This window comes from Vipera berus (assembly GCF_964194415.1).
Source record: "Vipera berus genome assembly, chromosome: 14".
NCBI lineage: Eukaryota > Metazoa > Chordata > Lepidosauria > Squamata > Viperidae > Vipera > Vipera berus.
The window spans coordinates 4633442-4642190 of record NC_138217.1 but is presented as its reverse complement, the minus strand read 5'-3'; positions in this window follow the sequence as shown (position 1 = coordinate 4642190).

Below are 8749 nucleotides of genomic sequence, written 5' to 3'. Positions count from 1 at the left end.
TGAAAGTTGCCAAGGTTGTGCACTTCAACCTTGCAGATGGTATAAGGACTCCTGCCTTGAGCATGGGGCTGGACTAGAAGACCTTCAAGGTCCCTTCCAGCTCTGGGATTCTATGAACTCCCAGAAATCCCCAGTCTATCCATGCTGGCTAAAGAATTCTGGAGTTGAAGTCCACAAATCTTATATTTGCCAAAGTTCTGGATTTCAATCCCCCCCCCCCCAGAATTCCCCAGTTCACCAATGCAAGCTGGGACAACCTCTCGCCTCAACCCTAGAGAACAGCTGCCTGACATCTGTTGAGGATGCTGATTTAAACAGATTAACACTCATTCAGCAGAAGGCAACCATCTCTTACATTGTATACATTTAATAAATAAAAATAAAATAAAAATATTGGTAGTTATGGGGAGATTCACCCTGCACCTCTTTTGGCAGTGATGGGGAAAGGGAGCTTCATTGGAGTGCCCCTATTGTTAAAACTATGGCATCAAATGAAATTGACTGGCTTTTAAAATATTCTTTGCCAAGTCAGAAAAAAGGGGGGGGGGGTTGTTTGTTTGCTTGGCATCATCTATCACAGGTACAGTATATCAGTTTAGTAGTTGATTTAATTTAATTTTATTTTTTCAGTCTTCGGAAAGTGCAACTTGTTGACAAAACAATAGCAAGACTGCCCTCTAGTGGTTACATTGGGCAGAGGGAAAACTGTCATCTCCGGGCAGAAAAATGTAGTTTATAGCTCGACCAATATTTGATGACAGCTGTTTGTCGAAGGCATCGCACAATATGGCAAATAACATCTCCAATCTTGACCGTTGGCTCTAATGGGTTTTAATTTCAGGATAAATAGAACACATCCTTCAAAGGAATGAGGATTTAACAGACTGGATAATGCGAGAATGCCATAAAAGACTCATTTGAATCTCTTATCCATGCAGGGGGTTTGGGGTTGTTGTTTTTTTATGAACAAGATTGGCAGGGCCTTTTAAATATTTGCAAGATATGGTGCCTAATTCCCTGTCCTCTTTTGCCTTCAGAGAGCGTAGCACCCAGCCACGTTGCACAGAATGGATTTAACATGGTTTAACAAGCCAGCTTATTTTTTTACTCTCCGTGACAGCACTGCAGATTCACAATTGACTCATTCTATCCATCTGTCGGATTTAGTTTCCTGGGGTTGTGATCACGTCCTTGGGTTCGAAGGACAAAGTTATGCTTTTGAGACGTGATCCCAGATAAATGGTTGTCTGATCTCCTGGGATGGAGCACCCACAACTCTACCAGGCAAGTTTGGTCTCCACACTATTAAAAAGACGTTGAGACTCTAGAAATAAAGTGCAGAAAAGAGCAACGAAGATGATTAGGGGACTGGAGGCTGAAACATAAGAAGAACGGTTGCAGGAACTGGGCATGGCTAGTCTAGTGAAGAGAAGGACCAGGGGAGACCTGATAGCAGTCTTCCAATATTTGAGGGGCTGTCACAGAGAGGAGGGGGTCGACCTATATTCCAAACCCCCTGAAGGCCAGACAAGGAATAACGGATGGAAACTGGTCAAGGAGAGATTCAACCTGGAAATAAGGAGAAATTTCCTGACAGTGAGAACAATCAACCAATGGAACAGAAGTTGCCTTCAGAGGTTGTGAGAGCTTCATCACTGGAAGCTTTCAAGAAGAGACTGAACTGCCATCTGTCAGAAATGGTGTAGGCAGGGTCTCCTGCTTGAGTGGGGGGGGGGGTTGGACTAGATGACCTCCAATTCCCTTCCAACTCTGTTATTCTGATTCTGATTCCAGTGATTAATTGTTCTCATTGTCAGGAAATTCCTCCTTAGTTCCAGGCCGGAACTCTCTCTAACAAGTTTCCACCCACTGCTTCTGCCCCTGCCCTCAGAGTCTTTGGAAAATAAGTTTCTTCTCTGTGATAGCCCCTCCAGAAATCTTAATTTGTTTAAGAGGGAGCCTAAGTGGTCATGGTCAGGACTGTGAGGAACAAGACTTAGACCCCTTAAAGAAAGATCAAGATCTAGTGTATTAATAATCCCAGAATATTATGGAATAGGGGGCATCACCCCATATCTATTACTAAACTTCTTGGGGGGGGTCTATAAGAAAAAATGGCCTTTTAAGGCTGCTGATTTATTTTATTATATTTTCCTTTCTAAACTGCTTCATGCGATTGCAATCAAGTCCTCAACTTACGAACGCAACAGAGCCTAAAATTCCTGTTGCTAAGCAAGACAGCTCTTAAGTGAGTTTTGCCCCATTTTGCAGCCTTTCTTGCCACCGCTGTTAAGTGAAACTCTGCAGGTGTTAAGTGAGTAACACGGCTGTTACGTTGGAACGCAGCAGCGGTCATAAGGATGAAGCAATTGCTGAGCATCTGAATTTTGATCCACATGATCATGGGGCCGCTGCAAAGGCCACAAGCGTGAAAAAACGGTCCTGGGGCACTTTTTTCCGTGCCGTTGTAACTTTGAACAGTCACTAAACGAATGGTTGCAATTCAAGGACTCACGGTACAAGAAAAGGGTTTGGGGTCTCCGCACAGTTTTTGCAAAGCCTTTTTTTTGTGTGTGTGAACCGTTTCCTGGAATCATTTGCAGGCGGCTTTTAAGAAGAGACTGGATAGTCACCTGTTTGGAAGGGCATATGATCTCATGCTTAGATAGGGGGGCTGGACTAGAAGACCTCCAAGGCCCCTTCCATCTCTGTTATTCTGTGTTCTAAATTGCTTTCTGATCACAACAAACACACCACAAAGTACACGGAGAGTCTTCCCCACGAGTCTCAGGAAAGATCTGTGAATGTCTGGAAAACCTGTTGGGAGACGTATAGGTTCTCCTGCTTGAGCAGGGGGCTGGACTAGAAGACCTCCAAGGCCCCTTCCAGCTCTATTATTCTTTCTTCCATCTCTGTTCCATTCAGTCAGCTGCTTTGCAATCTTGTTGTCCACTTAACTGCTCCTCCAATTGCCGTAAAATTTAAAATTCTTAGACCACCCCTCCCTTAGGTTTGAGACTCACACACACCCCTTCTCGTCCTGCTTTCCTTAAGGGGAAAGATGCAACATTACCCAATTGTGGGTGATATATTTGCAGCGAAGCTCATTCAGGGGCCACGAGGCAGACAACAGGAAAGGAACCAGAAGGGGAAGTTGCTGGTGGTTTTACATTTCCTTAAGGAAACCTAAGATTAATTAACAACCATCAAGATCACCTTGTGTTTTTTCATCTTTTGTGCACGCCACACTACAATAACGTCACGGTGCATTTAGCAGCTAACTCAGCTCTAATGAGCAAAAGTAAGTTTAATTATCTATAATGCCCACCATTCAACAGCCCCCTTTTTCTTTTGCAAAGGGAAGAAAGAACTGAGCTGTTCCTAATAATTAATCAAATTTAGAAGAACCTTTAGTTACAGATCCCAGATACTATAATGAAGAACATTGTGCTGGAATGCAGATAAGAGCTAAGCACAGGAAGCGCTGAATGGTCCGCCAGATAGAGAAATGGCCATGTTTATCAGATTTGCATTTCGCTTGCCCCTTCAAAAATGGTTTTCAAGGAGTTAAACCAGAAAGAGAGAGACCGAACTACAAGTAAAATGCAAGCTGTTGGCTGTTAGATAGAAATAACCGCAACCAATCAGTTACTATGTGTTAGGAGTAGCAAGATGATTCTTCTACAAATCTGAATAAATGAACATCGGCAGACTCCGTTAGGATGGATGGATTGGCACCCCATGAAAGGTTTTGCAAGGATAGAGGAATAAATGAAGTTATCTTCCCAACCTTTCTTCCTCTTGAAAGCAGGTGTGGGCAACTGGGGCCCCTTTATAACCTCTGGACTTCAACTCCCAGAATTCCTGAATCAGCCAATACCCTGGTAATGTTATCTAGTGGGATCATGAAACGTCTACAAGAAAACTACCAAGCTCAGAGAGCGCCAAAGATCCTACAGTCCTCCTCCTCCTCCTCCTCTCCCTCCCTCCCTTCCTCCTCCTCCTCCGCCTCCTCCTGTCTCCCCCTCCACTCTGTAAACCCCAGTCCCTTCTATCACTGATAATGTTAGCTAGCTGGGTCGTGAAACGTCTAGAAGAAAACCACCAGGTGCAGAGAGCACCAAGGACCCCACAGTTCAATCCTGAGCTACCAAGATTCTCTTCTCTTGATAAGACATGGATTCCCATGTTCTTCAATGTCTCAGCACACCCTTGCCTACTTCAAAGCAGGAAACGTTGGGGGAACCCAGAGTTCAAACTGGAAAAGGGCCCATCAAAACATTACCGTGACTTCTTGAGGAAAGATAAAGCAGAGCACACCACTCCCCACTAAATATCAGCCATGAAAAGCAAGCCATCATTTGGTGACAGCTTTCAGCAGGCACCAGGGATGTAGCTATGGGTGGAGAGCATCCTTCAGGAAATCAAGTGAGAATCCTGTCTTTCAGATGTCAGAAAGCACAGAGGGAGCTGAGAGACACATCCATTTTACATCTGAAAAGGTCACGAGAGTGAGACCTCTTGGTCAGCACCATGGAGGCCGAATAAATGCCAGCGGTGAACCTGTCCGATTGGGCCACTATTTGGGAATCAACAGGCAAGGAACAAGTGGAGGAGAAGACATTGATGATGCTCACCAATGCACATCTCCTGCTCAATCACCAGAAAATGGACATCTTGGGGTAGGTTCAAGGCCTTCTCCAAAACACCTGACATCTTGTTCATCATTTGAATACATGCTCCAATCACCATGCAGGGGGGAAATCCTTGGCCACAGATGGCAGAATTTGGAGGGAGGGTGTCTCACCGGAGCAGTTGACAATTAGCTCTATTTACACCGAAAACATAATAAATGAATCCTTTGCTTGGTTTCCCCACTTCCTCATGTTCAGAGATTTCTGCATGCCCCTCAAAGGGGCATCAGCTCAAAGGGGGCGAGACGTGTGGAATTAATTAAGTTAATTAAAGAGAGACCCAATCTAGAGGTAAGGAGAAATATCCTGGCAGTGAAAACAATCAATGGAAGGTTTTGCCTCCTAGAGTTATGGGTACTCCAGCAATGGAGAGGTTCAAAGATAGACTGGACCACTGTTTGACCGGGATGGCTCCTGCCTTTAACAAGGGATTGGGCTAGAAGACCTCTGAGGTCTCTATTAGCCCTATGATTCAATGTTCAAATTGAGGGAAATGGGCAGTTCAAGAATGTGAAGAATAAATAAATAAAGTGTTTTGTTTACCCCCAAACTAAAGGAACTTGAGTTTCACATATCAACATAAAAAACGGACAGGACTCTTTTACCTAGTTCAATCAATTCTGATACTCCCACCGTTAATTGTAGGCTCTGTCCTCAGGTAAAAGAGCTCTAATAAGGGCCTATGATTCAATCCAGATGTTCTTCTGCTCATTATTAAGAATTAGCTGGCAATCATCGGGATGCTGAGCGATCAGTAAGGAGGTTCGCATGCCATCTGGAAGAGTTGCTTGCCACAGCCCAGGAAGCAGATGGAGGCAGCTTTGGGGAAATTAAACTTATAGCATTTTCTCCTCCTGATTTTTGGAAAACAAACAAACAAAAAAATGGAGATGTTAATTATGATCTCGATTTTTCACTGCTGCACACGAGGAGTGGAAACAATGGACACATATAATGTCTTGGCTTGTGCCACTGAACACGTGTCTCAGGGTTTGAAATGGGCAGCCATATGAAATGGATGGATGGATGGATGGATGGATGGATGGATGGATGGATGGATGGAAGGAAGGAAAGACAGACAGACAGACAGACAGACAGACAGACAGACAGATAGATAGCAGAGTGTCACAGTGGTTAGAATCCAGTATTGCAGGCCACTGCTGACTGCTGGCTGCCAGGAGTTTGGCAGTTTGATCCTCACCAGCTCAAGGTTGATAAAGTTCCAAGCACATTTTTGCTGGTCTGACAATTGTTTCTTAGCTTGCCAATGAAAGCAGACTATGAGAAGCAAGGACAGGTCACCAGGTGTCTGGCCAGACCAAGAGACACTTTCTCATAACAATATTTTTCCACCTAATTGGGCATTGTGACCTGACCAAGAAGAAGGAAGGGGGAATTGTGTACTTTTACTATATGGGACTGAGTGGGGTTTTGCCAGAGCTGGTGTTGTTTGCATGCATGCTAAAATGATGTGCTCAATAAAGTTTTACATTAAGAATTCAGAAAGCCTTGAAGGTGTTTGCTTGGTTGGTTTCATCACGTGGAACCTTGACAGATAGACAGATAAGAGAGAAAGAGAGAGAAATAGACTAGCATAGGCTATGATAAAGTAGGCAATGCTGAAGCTACATCTTCTCCCACAGTTCTGTGGGCATCTAGGTCCCTGATAAAGCAGATGCTGTTCAACCTCTCCATGAAGACATAATTATGAATTAAAAGTGGTTTGGGGATGGAACCATCAACCCTGAAACATGGTGAGCTCCTCTGTGCCCAAGCAAAGGTGAACCACCATCTGCCAAGGATGCTTCAACTTGGATTCCTCACAAAGAGAGCAGGACAAGAAGCAATGGTTAGAAATTGATCAAAGAGAGAAGGAATTAAGGAGAAAGTTACTAACAGTGATGACAATTAACCAGTGGAACAGCTTGCCTTCAGAAATTGTGGATGCCACATCACTGGAGGTTTTTAAGAAGAGATTGGACCGTCACTTGTCTGAGATGGTATAGGTTCTCCTGCTTGAGCAGGGGGCTGGACTAGAAGACCTCCAAGGTCCCTTCCAGCTCTATTCTATTCTAATATTCTAAATGATGAATTCAGTGTTCTCAACAGTCCCTTTGGAGTATACAACTCCACCTCCAATAAAGAAACATGCCTATTATACATACCTATTATACGCTGAGGTTTGAATATCCAGTGGGAATGCACCAGTCTGGATTCCTTGGCTTTGTAGTGGCTTTATGCATGTTCTTCCTCTGTACTCTGGTCATTTTAGGGCCAAGGTCATCTTCAGGAAGACCATCTTGGCTTTCATCCATCTTTGGACCAGAAAAGAGAGGAGAGGGCCCGCCCTGAGGATTTGGCAGAAAAATAGTTTTTGAACCACTCTGTGGGTGTTTACCCTCTCTCCAATCTGCCACCTATTTCCCTCTCCCGTCAACAGAAATTCCTGAAGAATTGAAAGAGTACCAATGGAGTAGAGCAGCAGGAAGCTTCTTGAGAACTTATCAGTCCAACTGAGGGATTTCTCAGAGGAAGATGCTTGAGATGGAGAAGAAATTTAAAAATTTCTTTTTATTCTAGTTTTTTATATATATTTAATATTGTTAAGGTGTGTCTTATCCTATATAAGCTAGAGAGTGATGGATTTTAGAATTTATAGTTGTTAGTATATGGTTGTTTATGGTTGCCTTTTTATATATATATACCTTGTATTTAGCTCTGGGAAGTCGGGGGGGGGAGGGGGGGAGGGAGGGGGGGAGGGAGGGAGGTTGGGGGGAGGTAGGGGGGGAGCAGGGAGGGGGAAGGGGGGTTTCTTAAGGGAAAACTGTATTTTAAAACTTTTCAATAAAAAAAAAAGAAAGAGTACCAATGGAGTAGAGCAGCAGGAAGCTTCTTGAGAACTTATCAGTCCAACTGAGGGATTTCTCAGAGGAAGATGCTTGAGATGGAGAAGAAACCAAGGAGGCATCAAACTGGAAACTTGCAGGAACCATTCAGTTCAGTTCCGTCCCAGGTCTGAAATCAAAATGGCAGCAGAGGGAGAATTATCACATCTTCATGGATGACTTGATCAGGAGCATCCCATCATTGGCTTTCCTGGTGCATCCTTCCACATTTCCTGATCCTGGTCCAGACCAGGTTTGTCTTTAGATTTTCTTGGCATAGAGCTGAAGAAAGCACCAGCTACCATGAGTGGTTCAAATCCCACCAGGATTGCTCAGAAGGCTTGTTAGAAAGCTTCCATGGAGCCATTTAATATGATGGCAATATGATTAATTTCCTTGATTCAAGTGGAAGAAGGCAACGGTGCTGCTTTTTAATTAGTGGACTGTGTCATTTTTATGGCATGTACAGGCCACACACAAGCTCTGGTAGTCTCAAAGTGAAGTGGTCAGGTGAGACAGATCAGTGCCATCTTGGTTGCTGGCATTCCCCATTAACAACAGAAGGCAACTGCCATCTTCTTGCATGCTTTGGAAGTGCCCAGGTGAGGCAAAACAATAAGAGCATCCTATGGAAAAGCTGGACCAATTTGCCTGCCATGAAATGCCCACTAAAGCGGCCATTTTGTGCCAAGCCACCTCTCTTAAGGACAGCCTTCCAAATAGTTTCACAAAATGGTGGCAGGATTGCCACAGGCAACCAAAGGTGAAGGGTTCCCGCCTATGCATCACCAACATTCCATTTCTGAGTAGCCAATCCGATGCTTGGGCCCCTGAGAATTCTGGGAGATGCAGTCCCCACCAGGCAGCTCTTTTATATTTATGGATGGAAGCTAGCTCCGTTTTTGTTTGCGTTCCTTAAGCAAAACTTAAAATTTCTCTCTTTTTTCCCCCCACTCCTGCGCAGGCTTGATAATTTAGCTGGTTAAATATTACCTTTTTTTTTCAATTTAATTTGTTTTAGTTGAACTGCTGCACTGTGCCAGGCGGTGTTTCTAGATTTCTAATGTTATTTTTATAATTGTAATGAGATTGTTTTAGCTCTATTTTATTATTTTAATGGGATGCAAAGCTGCCTTGAGATGCTTTTTGCCTTGAAGAGTGCCTTCTAAA